Here is a 16042-nt window from a genome sequence, read left to right as displayed (position 1 = left end):
CAAAATGGATAAAGGACCTGAATGTGAGACAGGAAACCATCAAAACCCTAGAGGAGAAAGCAGGAAAAGACCTCTCTGACCTCAGCCCTAGCAATCTCTTACTCGACACATCCCCAAAGGCAAGGGAATTAAAAGCAAAAGTGAATTACTGGGACCTTATGAAGATAAAAAGCTTCTGCACAGCAAAGGAAACAACCAACAAAACTAAAAGGCAACCAACGGAATGGGAAAAGATATTTGCAAATGACATATCGGACAAAGGGCTAGTATCCAAAATCTATAAAGAGCTCATCAAACTCCACACCCGAAAAACAAATAACCCAGTGAAGAAACGGGCAGAAAACATGAATAGACACTTCTCTACAGAAGACATCCGGATGGCCAACAGGCCCATGAAAAGATGTTCAACGTCGCTCCTCATCAGGGAAATACAAATCAAAACCACACTCAGATATCACCTCACGCCAGTCAGAATGGGCCAAAATGAACAAATCAGGAGACTATAGATGCTGGAGAGGATGTGGAGAAACGAGAACCCTCTTGCACTGTTGGTGGGAATGCAAATTGGTGCGGCCGCTCTGGAAAGCAGTGTGGAGGTTCCTCAGAAAATTAAAAATAGACCTACCCTATGACCCAGCAATAGCACTGCTAGGAATTTACCCAAGGGATAGAGGAGTACTGATGCATAGGGGCACTTGTACCCCAATGTTTATAGCAGCACTCTCAACAATAGCCAAATTATGGAAAGAGCCTAAATGTCCATCCACTGATGAATGGATAAAGAAATTGTGGTTTATATACACAATGGAATACTACATGGCAATGAGAAAGAATGAAATATGGCCTTTTGTAGCAATGTGGATGGAACTGGAGAGTGTGATGCTAAGTGAAATAAGCCATACAGAGAAAGACAGATACCATATGGTTTCACTCTTATGTGGATCCTGAGAAACTTAACAGAAACTCATGGGGGAGGGGAAGGAAAAAAAATAGGTTAGAGTGGAAGAGAGCCAAAGCATAAGAGACTGTTAAAAACTGAGAACAAACTGAGGGTTGATGGGGGGTGGGAGGGAGGGGAGGGTGGGTGATGGGTATTGAGGAGGGCACCTTTTGGGATGAGCACTGGGTGTTGTATGGAAACCAATTTGACAATAAACTTCATATATTGAAAGAAAAAAAGAATTATACCCACTAAAATGGTATAATGCATGAATTTTACCTCTATTTTAAAAAATGGCAATATTTTTAAACATGTCAGTATTCCAAAGAATTATTAATTATATTTGAAAATCATTCAGGCATAATAAAGAAAACTTGTTTTAACAATTAAAAAAAACGAATAGGTTGGGCCATAGGAGCCCTGGGAACTTGCCTTCCAGATCTATATTGACAACATTAGTTGTAGATCAGTAGAAGGGCCCCAGCACACAGTCTTCTGTGTTGGTAGGGCCAAAGGTGTTGGAACAGAGCTGTCCTCACTTCAGGTGCAAGGAGGAATAGAGTGAGACGTTTCATTTTCAGCTTTATTCCGTTCTCTTTGAAAACGAAAGCCGTCCATAGAGTCCTTCCCATCCCATCACTATTTTCTCACTAGGACTTGGTTTGCAGGCTGGGTGGGGCAGTGAGGCTGTCAATCACACACTGAACACCCAGGGACTGGTGGTGAGTTCTCTCTCTGCTTCTGTGCTAACCAAGAGTAATTAGTTTCTGACAACCCACAGAAAAGATTGCCCTGCTGTCAGAGAGCACTCAGTGCTTTGCCTAAGATGCTGAAGAGCACATAATGCATGCATACGAGGTATGTTCGAGGACCTAGGCAGTGCAGAAAGTGGCCCTTCAAAAACTAATGGACCACAGGGGCGCCTGGGTGGCGCAGTCGGTTAAGCGTCCGACTTCAGCCAGGTCACGATCTCACGGTCCGCGAGTTCGAGCCCCGCGTCGGGCTCTGGGCTGATGGCTCAGAGCCTGGAGCTTGCTTCTGATTCTGTGTCTCCCTCTCTCTCTGCCCCTCCCCCATTCATGCTGTGTCTCTCTCTGTCTCAAAAATAAATAAACTTTAAAAAAAAAAAAACTAATGGACCACAGGAACCAAGGTTCCAAACACTTGAGCTATAGCCTGGAGCATGGACCCACTACCCCTGAATCCCTGCTGACTCTATGCCCTGATGGGAAGGGCAGGAGAAAGAGCCAAGGCCAGAAGCTTTCCCTCTCCTTCAGAAGGAAATATGCAGACCTCTTGCAGACTGGGCTCTCAGCAGGTTTGCCTTTAGAGGTTTTGGTTTGTCTCTGGCCACAGGTATTTATGACTTCTTAGATCCTAGCCAGGAAATTGTGCTGACACTTCATTCTAATCTTTTTCCCATTCTCATCTATAATGAAGCACTTTGGCCTTCCACAGTCCCATTTCAATACATTTTTTTTTTCTGCAAAATAGTTTCTCCCTGGGTGCCATTCAGAGCCAGTGTCTCAGAGAACTAGCCTTTCCTTTAAGTTGGGGGATCTGGCCAAGTCCTTATGTCTCTGGCATAGGATGGGGAACAGGACCCCTCATTATTTATCTTTCAGAACTATGTTGACAATGGGAGGTATAGGGTCCTTGAGGGTGCCCAGCAGAGTGTCCATGTGTAGGCAATGCCAGGGTTTGGGAGGGATCTGGCCTTGCTTCTGGTTGAAGGAGAAGCTATGTTAGACATTTCATTCCCAGCTTTATCATAATCTCCTCTGTCATATTGATCCTTTGCCTTGTATACAACCCTTCCCATCAATTTTCTGTTTTCATAATGAGGTCATGGGTCACAGCCAGGAGGAATTGGTCTCTCAGCCACACAGCCAACATTCAGGATTTGTGATGAATTACCACTCTGGGCCTGTGCTATGTGAGAACAATCAGTTACTTTATCCCAGAGAACAATGACCCTCCTGTCCATGAGCGCTTGTTGCTTGACTGGCCCAGAGTCAAGATTACCAGAGACTGGTAATCTCTGTGCTATGTAGCCAGCTTGCCTCCCTCCCATGGCTGACTTAAATATCTTCATTCCTTAAGGCAGATAGATCAGGCGTGCACAGCAGACTGCAGGACTCTTCAGTCCAAAATAGCCCTCACAGGGAGTACTGCACCGTGACTTGGTTACAAAACCTAGAACACCAACGGGAACACAGATCTGCTACCACTGAATCACTGCTCTTTCTATGCCCTGAGGGGTAGGGCATGCAAAGGACCTCACGTCAGAAGCCTTCCTTCTCTTTCTGAAAGAAAAGTGTAGGCTTCATGCCAACTGGGCACCCAGGTGTAGGCAATGGTTGGTTCCCTTTGCCCCAGCCCACAGGTATTTCTTACTACACACAACAGTTAGCTTCTCAGGAGATTGTGCTAGGCACTTCCTTCTCAGCTCCATCCTGCTCTCATTTCTAATGAAGCACATTGGCCTTCTCTGTATTTATTTCCATCCTTTTGCTCTTTTTTTTTTCTTCAAACTAGGATCTCCCTGGAGTCCATTCAGAGTCAGTGTCTCAGAGCAATATCCTCCACGTTAAACTGGGGGCTCTGGCTAAGTCCTGGGGACTCTGGGTAGACTGGCAACAGGACCTCTTGTAACTTCCCATTAGAACTCTGTGAACAATGAGAGGCCTAGGGCATATGAAGGTGCCAATCTGTGTATGTATGGATGCATGTAGGCAGTCCCAGAGGTTTAGGGAAGGACTGGCCATACACATGCAGCTGGGAGAAAAGAAGGTAGATAGACGTGCCCAGCATCATAATTCAATTCCCATGTGTGAAGTAGAGCCTTGGCCTCCCTTGTAGCCATTCCCACCAATTTGATATTTTCTAAGTCTTGGGTCACATTCAGAGATGATAGAGCTTTCACTCCCACAAGCAGAGGCCAAATAAAATATTGGTGCTAAACTTCCACTCTGGTCCTGTTCTCTGTGAGAGCAAAGAGTACTTTTATATCAGAGGAAAGATGGCCTTCTTGTCCCTGAGTGCTTGGTACTTGGCCAGCTCTGGTAAGTGCAGTGAAGTGCAGAGATGCCTTCATTCTGTGTCACACATGGCTCCCATGTGCACACTAGGCCTCGGGACCTAGTCAGCACAGAGACGGCCCTTTCAGGAACTACTGCATCAAGTCCAGGTTGCAAACACTTGATCACCAGCTGGGAGCAGGAAGCCCCGGCCTCTGAATCAATGCTGAATCTATTCCCTGATGGGAAGGACAGGAAACACCTCCCAAACCACTTTTCCCTCTGTTTCTGAAGGAAGAATACACAGCTCCTGCAGAATTTCACTCTCACGTGTAGCCAATGGAGGTATCCTTCCACACCAGCCCTCAAGTGTTTCTTACACCTCAGACAGCCAGCCTGCCAGGAGATAGGAGTAGGCACTTGATTCTAACTTTAGCTCATTCTGTTCTGTAAGGAAGAACTTTAGTCCTCCAGGTCCCTATTTGCATTTTATTGCTCTTCGTTCAAACTAGGTGCTACTTGGGAGCCATTTAGAGCAGGAGGCTCAGAAGAATGTCTTCTGTTTAAACTATAAGGTTCCAGGACCTGTGGGGCTGTGTCAGGTACACAGCCCAGGTGAAAACCTTGGTGTGGAGTGCCCAGTCTGTTCCTGAGGCAATGAAAAGCTCTCAGGTTTCCCAGAGGAAAGAAGACCCCTCTGTTACTGGGGGCTTGGTGCTTAGCTGCAGTAATTTCAGGGATGGATAGCCAGCTTGCCTTCCTACCCTGGCTGACAGAGATGCCTTCATCCTGCAGAGTAGATGGTTCATGCATGCACACCATGCTCCAGGTCCTCGTCAGGGTACAAAGGGATTTTGAAAGGAATACTGAACCAGGCTAACCACTTGACAATCAGCCACAGCTGAAACCCTGCCACCCCTTGTCTACTAGTGGGAAAGGGCAAGAAACACACCCAAAAGCAGGGCTTTCCTTCTCTCTGAGGGAAGAATGCAGCCCCCTTACTGACAGGGCTCCCAGGTACAGCCTGTAGTGGGCTCTCTTCGCCAAAGCCCACAGGTGTTGCTTCTTCCTGAGACAGCCAGCTTGCTAGGTCCTCTCCGGGGTCCACTGCATGTAGTCTCTCAGCGGAAAATCTTTGGCATTCTGCTGGGGATCATAGTCCAGTGCTTGTGACTGTGTGATAGGTTTGGCCACAGGGCCCCTGGCACTTTGGTGTCAAAACCATGGAGGTATTCAGAGGCCTAGGGCACTGGGAGGGCCCAGAAGAGAACGTTTTCACTTTGACTGGGTCAGAGGGCTGGGAAGGGAGCTAGCTTCCTTTCTTAGCTGAGGGAACATGAAGTTGCATAGCCACTTTCCAAATCGACCCCATTGCCATTGGAATTATTGAACTTTGGCCTTCCTTATGGCCATTCCCTTCCCTTGGCTCTAGGTCTGTTAGTGTCAGGCGTTGGGCAGGGTAAAGATAGGAGTTAGAGTCAAAAAGAATATTTGCAGTTTAAAGCTTTATTAGGAACTAAGGTTCCGGGCGAGGTTCCATGACTCAAGGAGTGAGACAAGTCAGGGAAGTCACGCTCAGGTATGGTGGGGTAGGGTTTTTAAGCTGCAGCAGTTCCGGGTTTAGGTTGGGTGGGTCTTTCTTTCCTGCCAGGTTGTGCTGTTGTTCGGTGATTGGTTGACCTTCAGTTCATTCTGGCGAGCTGCTCGGGGCTTTCCGTTGGATTGTGGTGGTGTTCGGTGATTGGTTGCCCTTCAGTTTCTTCCTGCGCGCTGGCGAGTTGGCCGTCCCCTTCCAGGGACATCCTAACACTAACTATGTCTCCATTTACACTTAGGAGCCCTGGAGCTGTCACTCACTCAGCCGGACCCCAGGGATAGATTTTCACAGAAGCCTGTGCATATGGCCAGTGGGCACCAAGCAAGGCAGCCCAGCCACTGCTAACGGCAGCACTCGCACTTACTCGGACTTGGATTTACCTTCTAGCTGGTGCAGAGGGGCCAGTGGGATCACAGGCTTCGGTGCTGGGTGCAGGGAATGGCCACAAAGAGGTTTCTGGGTCGGGTGCCAAGGCATGAATAGCCCTGTGATGTAGGCAGTGCCTTAGCTGCCTCAGCGGCCCAGCAAGCCACCCTGTGGTCATGGTGTGGCACCATGGCATTGGCCTGTGCAGCACTGTTCTCCTTCAGCATACTCAACAGTAGCAACGGTGACAGTTCTTGCTGGCAGGACGAGGTTTACAAGAGCCCCACGGACAGTGGCAGAAGCCAGGGACTGGCAGTTAGGGTGGAACCCATGAGGGCAGCACCTGGTCTTTGCCTCCTTACCAGTTCACTTCTCCCATCCCACGTTTGGAGGATTAATGTGCTCTCACACGTGTACCCTGACATGAAAGGGATATGCATGATGTGATGTATTGAACAAAGCCAGGAATAACCTCTAATGGGGATGAACTGAGTCAAGATGCTGGCCAGTGTGCAATATGCCTGGAAGAAATGCAGAGGGAGGTACTAGATCATGGTTGCCTTGCCTGTTCACATATCATTAAGGTTGCACTGGTTTAAGAGAAATAGATCTTGCCCTCAGCATCACTCACATATTGTAACGACTTCCCATTTTACAGTTATTCTTACCTTTTCAAGATACTTGAAAGTATGAGGGGATCTGAGGATCAGTCCCCGTGGCAAAACAAAAATAAACACAAAAATACAGGCCTTCTTGGCCAGAAATCCTAGTACTGAAAGACTCATGCAGAGAACAACCAGCATACAGGGAAGACTATCCTGCTGAAGAGCCAGAGGCCTTTTGGCCAAACATATGCCACAGTCACAGGGAATGGACCAGAATCCCCAGTTGAGGGCCCAGGGTATGACTCTAAGACACTCACATGGAATGGAGCCCAGGGAGGGCTCAGAGTGAAAATAGAGCAAAGGGGTGACAGTGGATAAAGGGAGGGCCAGAGTTCTGCATCAGGGCTAAGAATGAGATCATGTGAAGAGTGAGGTGACTAGCACCATCATCCCCAGCTCACTGACTGGTGACTCAGGAATGAGAAACACCTGTGGGCTTTGGCAAACGGTGCTGTCTGTAAGTTCCATCTGAAAGACCTGTCACCAAGAAGCCTGCCCAGATTCGTCTTCCTTCATCATCGGAGGGAAAGACCTGGCTCTGGTGTGTGTCCTGCCCTTGCCATTGTTCCAGAGGGGTAGCAGTGATACAGCTGTAGCAGGGATGCACTCGTGGCTGATGGGCAAGTATTTGGAAGTGGGACTTGGTGCAGTATTCCATACAAAGGTACTTTCTGTGCTGACCAGATACTGGAGCATCCTGCCCACATGAAAACCTGCTTTTCTTCCCATTAGTGAGGGGAGGGAGGTCAACTGGCTACCCATGCTCATGCAAACCCTAGCCAGCTAAGCAACACCATGTGCTCCAGGATGGAAGGGCCAGGTTTTCTCTGGGAAATTAGACCCAGAGAGCCTTCACTTTCCTCAGGAACTGACTGGGAAACTTGCACAATTCATGCAGCCATGGCTGTGTAAGTGGAACACACACAAATGCTCCTGGAACGTGAATGGAGACCTAGCTAGAAAAGCATCAATGGCATGGAGATGAATATGAGCAGTGCCAAAGTTCTGCATCTCCAAAGGAAATGGCACCCATCTAGGAAAGATATATCTTTTCTTAATTAAATCTCAATTCCAACAGGAGGCCAGCTCCCTTCCTCAAACCTCCGGCTTGCCTACACACAAGCATTATCCACTGGGCACCTGTAGATACCCTAGGCCTAGTGATGTCCACAAATTCTGAAACCCAAATCCCACGCCCCCTGTGGCCAAATCTCTTGCACGCTCACCAGGATTGTACGAGACTCCTCACTTAATGAGAAATGATATGACTCTGAGACGCTGACTCTGACAAGATTCCAGGGAGAAACTTGTTGCCAAAGAAGAGCAATTATTTACTCTTGCTATAATAACCGGCTAAGCAACAAGAGCTATGGGACAGAGGATCAGCTGACCACTGGGACATCAGATTCTGAGAGCCTTCTATTGACTCAGGAAATGACTGGAAACTCACCTCCAATCCTTGGAATTTGCGTGTGGACAGGGCAGCTCTATGATTTTGGTGGGTGACTGTGGCCAAGTGAGAAAAGCAGCAACGGGATAGGAAGTTGAGTCCAAGCTCTGCATGGGTCAAATCAAAGAAGGAGATATCTCTACCATCCCTTCATCTTCTCCCACACAGGAGGCAGGATCCTCCCCAAACCACTGACTTCAACTACCCTCAAGCATTCTCCCTGGGTATCTTCACATACCCAAGGTGTGGGGTTGGCCACAAATTCTAAAACGATCTTGAGGAGGACCCAAAGTGATATAGGTTTTACTATATCACCATCCAAAGGACACGGCCAAACCCCCAAGCTGAAAGAAGAGGATATTCTTCTAACACACTGACTCTGGATAAACTCCATGCAGAAACTCTTTGGACAAAAAAGGCTAGGTGATGGAAACAGAGACACAGGCTCTCAGAATTCCTCATCACACTTAAGATTTGGAGAGTGTTGAGAATGAAGTACCCAGCACGGTCTCCTATCAAGCTGCTTGTATCTGGAAATAGAAATGCCCATGGACTTAGGCAAAGGGAGCCCTCTGAAAGGGCACACCTGAAAGCCCTGTCAGCAAGAAACCTCCATTCATTCTTTTGGAGCCAGAGATTTCCAGCTATGTCTGTCCTTCCAACTTTTTGTAGCAATTGATGGAGGCAACAGAATTTGAGGTGTCACTATTGGGTTCTCCTGGCTCTTGCTCAAGAGTCTTGAACAAGGACTTAGTTCCCTATTCCTGGAAAAGGCTCTTCTTGTACTGACCATGGCCTGGTCCATACTGCCTACGTGTAAACTGTGTGTTTCCCAGAACAAGGGCAACTCAGTCATCCAGCTCAGGGAGGAAAGATGGCTCCCCTTCACATCCCATACCACAGCAAGCCAAGCATCACTCAGGGATTAAAGGCCATCTTTCCTTTGTTCGATCAGAGCCTGAGAGCTCTCCTCGAGCACAGGAGCAGAATGGGAGTTTGATGCCTACCCAGGGGTTCCAGCTTAGTGAGTGATGGCTGTGTGGCTCCTGAGGGTGGGAATCAAAGTCAGAAATAAAACAAGGGGAAAGAAATAGGCCCAAGGGGGGGAAAAGTTTGACATTTCCAGTGGAAATTGGGACCCACTTGGAAACAAGACGTCTTCCTCCATTGTCCCTTGGTCAAAAGGAGGCCAGCTCTCTGCCCAAATCTCTGGCCCGCCCTTCACACAAACATCCGTTTTGGGGCAACTACAGATCCCTGGGCCTATTGAGAGCCACATACTTCTGAAACACAATGAATTAATGAAGATGGAGCCCTGTGGGAAAATCTCTCCAACAGTAACAAGGACTGGGTCAGACTCCCAGATGGAAGGCAGAGGACATGATTGTGAGACACTGACTCTGCACGGATTGTGGGAAGAACCCTGTTTCTAAAAATGAACAAAGGTGTGTGATGGTGATAAGGAGGGCCAGAGCCCTTCAGAGATAGGAAGGGGATTTATATGGAGAAAGAAGTGCCCAGCACCTGCTCCTGGAAAACTGGCTGTGGGAAGAAGAAACACCTGAGAACTTATGCAAAAGAGGCCTCTAGAGTCTGCATCTAGGAGCCCTGGGAACAGCAGGCCTGCCTTCTTCCTTCAGAAGGACCTAGAGAGCTCTGGGACTTTTTCTGCTTTTCTTGTTTTCCCAGCACTGAAAGGAGTGAGCAGTGACAGTGCTGTAGCCATGAGATGCTTCCCAGCTGTTGTTCCAAAGTGTGGAAAGGGGCATTGGGGCCATCTTCCTGTAAAGGGCTCTTTCTGGGCTGACCAGCTTCTGGAGCCTCCTGCATGTGTGAACAGTTTGCTTTTCAGAAGGAAGTCCCCTCCATCAGGCAGAGTAATGAGACCAGCTGGCTCCCTTGCCCCCACCCCTTGCTACAAACAGCCAATCACCAAGCTCAGGGATTGGAGGGCTATTCTCCTTTCAGATATCCCATGCTCATGGGTGTCACTGAGTGAGGGACTGAGTGGGTACCCAAAGTCCATCCCTTGGTGCCCTCTGTGTGAATGCCAGCTCCATGGCTCAAAAGGGTGAACAAAGACTGAGTCAGAAAGACTGTCAGCAAAAGGGACTGGCTGAAGCCAGGACCAAAGGGAGTTCGATATGTCCATCCAATGGGAATGTGATCAATGTGAAAAAGACACGTTAAACTTCATTTCTCCTAGGCCCAGCAAGGAGGCCAGCTCCCCTCTAATACGGCCTACCCAGCTTCCACCCAAACAGTTCTTGGCTGGACCCCTTCAAATGGCCTAGGGCTCTGCATGTCCACGGAGTCCTGAAACCAAAATGCCAGGGCCACTTTGGCTCAACCTGTCACACAGACACAAGGGTTGGTCCACATTGGACATTTGCAAGCCTGAGGTATTATTTTGACAGACAGAATTTTATGGACCCCAAGATGAACCTTGATGGATAATAAAGCACTCTCATGAAACTCGATACTCCTAGGGTCACAAGTCTTTGTTCAGGATGAGAATTGCGTGATGTTTAGAAAACACTGACCAGCACAATAGAGGGGCAAGCAGGCTTGGTCAGGAGTCAGAAAAATCTTTTGTGGGTTTCAGCTACAGGACTACTCCAAAGGATGCCCCTTGGAGCCCTGTGAGCAAGAGAGCCTCATTCTCCCTTAACTAATAGAGGGAAACTTCGGCTTTTGGTATGTTTCTGCCCATCGTATCAGTAGATAGGGGCAGCAGTGACTCTGAGGTATGAAGAAGGTGCTTCCACGCGATGATCAAGAGGTGGAAATGAGGCCTTAGTGCACTGTTTTTTTCAAAAGGTGTTTTGTGCACTGATCGGGTCATGCAGCAAGCTGCACGTGCACAGACTGACTGTTCTTCTGAATGAGAGTATCCCCGTCAATTAGAGGTGGGAGTCAATGTGGCTACCCATTCCCTGGTTACTGTACCCTGCTGAGCACTGAGAGCTCAGGGACAGGAGTGCTAGCTGTCCTCTCAGACATCAGAATCTTAGAGCCCTGCATTGTGTCAGGAACTGCCTAGAAACTCACCTCCAATCCATGGACATTGGTTGTGTATGGGACAGTCCCATGGCCTTGGTGTGTGAACTGAGACCACGTTAGAAAAACAGCAATGGGTTGGTAAAGACTCCCAGGTCAATCAAAATCCTGCATTCAAATGGATACGGGTCAAATCAAGGAAGGAGATGTCTATCTTCCCTACTGTCTTCCCACACATGAGGCAGGATCCACCCCTAACCTCTGGCTGAGCCTACCCACAGGTATTCTGCCTCAGTGCCTTCACACACCCTAGGTTTGATGATGTCACATCATTCTGAAACCAGATTGAGAGGGGCCTATCTATTGCAAGACCTATCTCACCATCACAAGGACTCCATCAGACTCACAAGCCAAAAGAAGAGAATATTCCTCTAGGACAATGTCTCTGAATACATTCCATTCATAACCTTATTCAAAAACAGGGTTATGGGTAGACATGGAGACACAGATGGCCAGAGTTCTTCATCACACATGAGATGTAGGAAATGTTGAGAATGAAGTACCCAGCACAGTCTCCTATCAACCTGGTTGAATCTGAAACAAGAAGTGCCTGTGGGGTTAGGCAAAGGGAACCCTCTGAACAACTGACTACACCTGGGAGCAACTGTCAGCAAGAAGTCTGCATTCTTTCCTTAGGAGCCAGAGATTTCTGGTTATGTTTCTCCCTCCCACGTTTTCTATCAGTTGATGGAAGTATCAGTATGTGAGCTGGAGCTACTGAGTTCTGCTGGCTCTTGCTCAGGAGTCTGGAACAGGGACATTGTTCCCTATTCCTGGAAAGGGCTTTCCCCATCCTGACCACCTCCTGGCCCATACTGCCCATGTGCAAACTGCTTCTCAGAATGAAGGCAACTCAATCATCCAGGTCAGTGAGGTAGGCTGGCTCCCCCCACCTTCCATACTACAGCAGACCTATCCCCAAGCACTCAGGGACTAAAGGCCTTCTTTCCTTTGTTACTTAAGAGCCTGATAGCTCTCACTGAGCACAGGAAGAGAGAGGGAATCTGTGGCCTACCAAGGAGTGCCAGCCAAATGAGTTACAGATCCATGCCTCCCATGGGAGAAAAAAAAATGGCCCAAAATGCACCAAGTGGAAGGAAATGGGCACAAGAAGGGCCAGAGCTCGACATTCTCCAGCAGGAATGGGATCCACTTGGAAAGAGGATGTCTTCCTTTCTTTTCCCTGGGCCCACAAGGAGTCCATCTCCCTGCCCAAATCTCTGGCCCAGTCTACACACAAACGTCTTCTGCTGGGCCCCTTCAAATGCCCTGGGCCCCTGAATGACAACATACTTCTGAAACCCAATCAATTAATGAAGGAGCCCTGTGGCAAAAATCTCTCCCACAGTCCCAAGGAGTGGACAAGTCTCCCAGGTGTAAGGCAGAGGAGACGACTGTGAGACACTGACTCCGAACAAATTGTGGGAAGATCCTTATTTCTACAAAAGAGCAAAGATTTGTAAAGGTGGATAAGGAGGGCCAGATCTCTTCAGAGTTTGGAAGGGGAATTATATGGAGAAGTAAGGGCCCAGCACCAGCTCCTGGCAACCTGGGTATGGGAAGAAAAAAAACCAGAAGCTTTAGGAAAAGCTCCCTCTAGCATCTGAATCTGGGAACCCTGAAAGCAACAAGCCTGCCTCTTTCCTTCACAGGGACCTAGAGAGTCCTGGACTTTGCTTTTCTTCCTTTTCCCATCATTGAATGGAGTGAGCAGTGACAGTGCTGTCACCATCAGGTGTTCCCCGCTGTTGCTCCAAAGAGAGGAAAGGGGCATTGGGGCCCTCTTCCTGTAAAGGGCTCTTTCTGGGATCCTGAGCTACTGGAGCCTCCTGCTCCTGTGTGAACTGTCTGCTTTTCAGAAGGCAGGTCCCTCCATCAGGCAGAGCAATGAGGCAATCTGGCTCCCCTCCCCACCTCTTGCTGCAAACAGCCAATCACCAAGCACAGGAATAGGAGGGCTATTCTGATATTCGGATATTTGGGTAGCCGATACTCATGGCTGTCATCAAGTGTGGGACTGAGTGGGAACCCGATGCCCACCCCTTGGTGCCCTCGGAGTGAGTGCCGGCTCCATGGTTCCTAAGAGTGAACAAAGACTGAGTCAGAAAGACATTAAGGGAAAGTGAATGGCTGCAGCCAGGACCAACGTGTGTGATATTTCCATCCAATGGGAATGTGATCAATGTGGATGGGACATGTTAAACTTCATTTCCCCTAGGCCCAGCATAAAGGCCACCTCACACATAATACCTCTGGCCCAACCTCCACACAAACAGATCTCAGTTGGACCCCTTTCCATGCCCTAAGTCTCTGGATGTCCATGTAGTCCTGAAACAAATCTGCCGGCCCTTTAACCTCAACGTGTCACACAAGCCACAAGGGCTGGTCTACATTGTTCATTTGCAAGGTGGATCTATTACTGTGCAAGACTGAATTTGTTTGGAGCCCGAGACAAACTTTGATGGATAAACAGCAATGTCATGAGACTTAAGCCTAGGGCAAGAGTTCTTCATTAAGGATGAGAATTGGATAATGTTTAGAATAAACTGACTAGCACAATACATTAGCAAGCTGGCTTGCTCAGAAATCAGAAGACTTTTTGTGGGATTTGGCCACAGGAGTTGTCCAAAGGGAGCCACTTGGAGCCCTGGGAGCAAGAGACCCACATTCTCCCTTAAGGAGTAGAGGGAAACAGTGGCTTTTTGTGTGCTTCTGCACATCATATCAGAAGATAGGGGCCTGAATGACCCTGAGATATGAAGAATGTGCTTCCATGGGAGGATCAAGTGGTGGGAACAAGGCTTGGTGCAGGATACATTCAAAAGGCTTTTTGTACACTGGTCAGGTCATGGAGCATGCTGCACTTGCCCAAGCTGTCTCTTCTGCATGAGGGTATGTCCATCAATTAGGGCGGGGGGTCCATGTGGGTACCCATTCCCATGATACAATAGCCTGCTATGAACTGAGGGCTCAAGGACAGAATGTATAGGATAGCTCTCTTCAGCGATATCAGACTCTGAGAGCCCTGTCTTGACTCAGGAATGTTCTGGAACCTACATGTTCATCCTTGGAACTTGCTTGTTTACAGGAAAGCCCCATGGCCTTGGTGTGTGAAGTGAGGTCAAGTTAGAAAAGCAGAAATGGGATAAGAATGACTACCAGGTGAGTCAAAGTTCTGCATTCAAAAGGCCACTGATCAAATCGAGGAAAGAGATATCTTCCCTCACTCTCTAAGCACACCTGAACCAGAATATACCCCTGATTTCTGGCTGAGCCTGCCCACAAGCATTCTGCCTGGGAACCTTCACACACCTTGGTTTGGAGATGGTCACATAATTCTGCAGCCAAATTGAGAGGGGTCCACTGCAATACCTATATCATAACCACAAGGACACCACCAGACTCTGGTGCTGAAGGACGAGGACATTATTCAAAGACACTGTCTCTGATAAATTCCATGCAGCACTGTTTTTCAAGAAAATGATAAGTGGGAGTCCGGAAGATGGCGGCGTAGGAGGACGCGGGGCTCACAGCGCGTCCTGCCGATCACTTAGATTCCACCTACACCTGCCTAAAGAACCCAGAAAACCGCCAGAGGATTAGCAGAAGGGAGTCTCCGGAGTCAAGCGCAGACGAGAGGCCCACGGAAGAGGGTAGGAAGGGCGGCGAGGCGGTGCGCGCTCCACGGACTGGCGGGAGGGAGCCGGGGCGGAGGGGCGGCTCGCCGGCCAAGCGGAGCCCCCGAGTCTGGCTGGCAAAAGCGGAGGGGCCGGACAGACTGTGTTCTGACAGCAAGCGCGACTTAGCGTCTGGGAGGTCATAAGTTAACAGCTCTGCTCGGAAAGCGGGAAGGCTGGAGGACAAAGGGAGGGAGAGCTGCTGAGCCCCCTGACGGCAGAGCTCAGCTTGGCGGGGAACAAAGGCGCCAGCGCCATCTCCCCCGCCCATCCCCCAGCCAAAATCCCAAAGGGAACCAGTTCCTGCCAGGGAACTAGCTCGCTCCGCGCAAACACCCAACTCTGTGCTTCTACAGAGCCAAACCTCCGGCAGCGGATCTGACTCCCTCCCGCTGCCACAGGGCTCCTCCTGAAGTGGATCACCTAAGGAGAAGTGAGCTAAGCCTGCCCCTCCAGCCCCCGTGCACCTTGCCTACCCACCCCAGCTAATACCCCAGATCCCCAGCAACACAAGCCTGGCAGTGTGCAAGTAGCCCAGACGGGACACGCCACCCCACAGTGAATCCCGCCCCTAGGAGAGGGGAAGAGAAGGCACACACCAGTCTGACTGTGGCCCCAGCAGTGGGCTGGGGGCAGACATCGGGTCGGACTGCGGCCCCGCCCACTAACTCCAGTTATACACCACAGCACAGGGGAAGTGCACTGCAGGTCCTCACCACGCCAGGGACTCTCCAAAATGACCAAACGGAAGAATTCCCCTCAGAAGAATCTCCAGGAAATAACAACAGCTAATGAACTGATCAAAAAGGATTTAAATAATATAACAGAAAGTGAATTTAGAATAATAGTCATAAAATTAATCGCTGGGCTTGAAAACAGTATACAGGACAGCAGAGAATCTCTTGCCACAAAGATCGAGGGACTAAGGAACAGTCACGAGGAGTTGAAAAACGCTTTAAACGAAATGCAAAACAAAATGGAAACCACGATGGCTCGGCTTGAAGAGGCAGAGGAGAGAATAGGTGAACTAGAAGATAAAGTTATGGAGAAAGAGGAAGCTGAAAGAAAGAGAGATAAAAAAATCCAGGAGTATGAGGGGAAAATTAGAGAACTAAGTGATACACTAAAAAAAAATAATATACGCATAATTGGTATCCCAGAGGAGGAAGAGAGAGGGAAAGGTGCTGAAGGGGTACTTGAACAAATTATAGCTGAGAACTTCCCTGAACTGGGGAAGGAAAAAGGCATTGAAATCCAAGAGGCACAT

The sequence above is a fragment of the Panthera uncia genome, chromosome X (genome assembly GCF_023721935.1).
Source record: "Panthera uncia isolate 11264 chromosome X, Puncia_PCG_1.0, whole genome shotgun sequence".
Classification (NCBI taxonomy): Eukaryota; Metazoa; Chordata; class Mammalia; order Carnivora; family Felidae; genus Panthera; species Panthera uncia.
Note: the sequence above shows the minus strand (reverse complement) of the source record.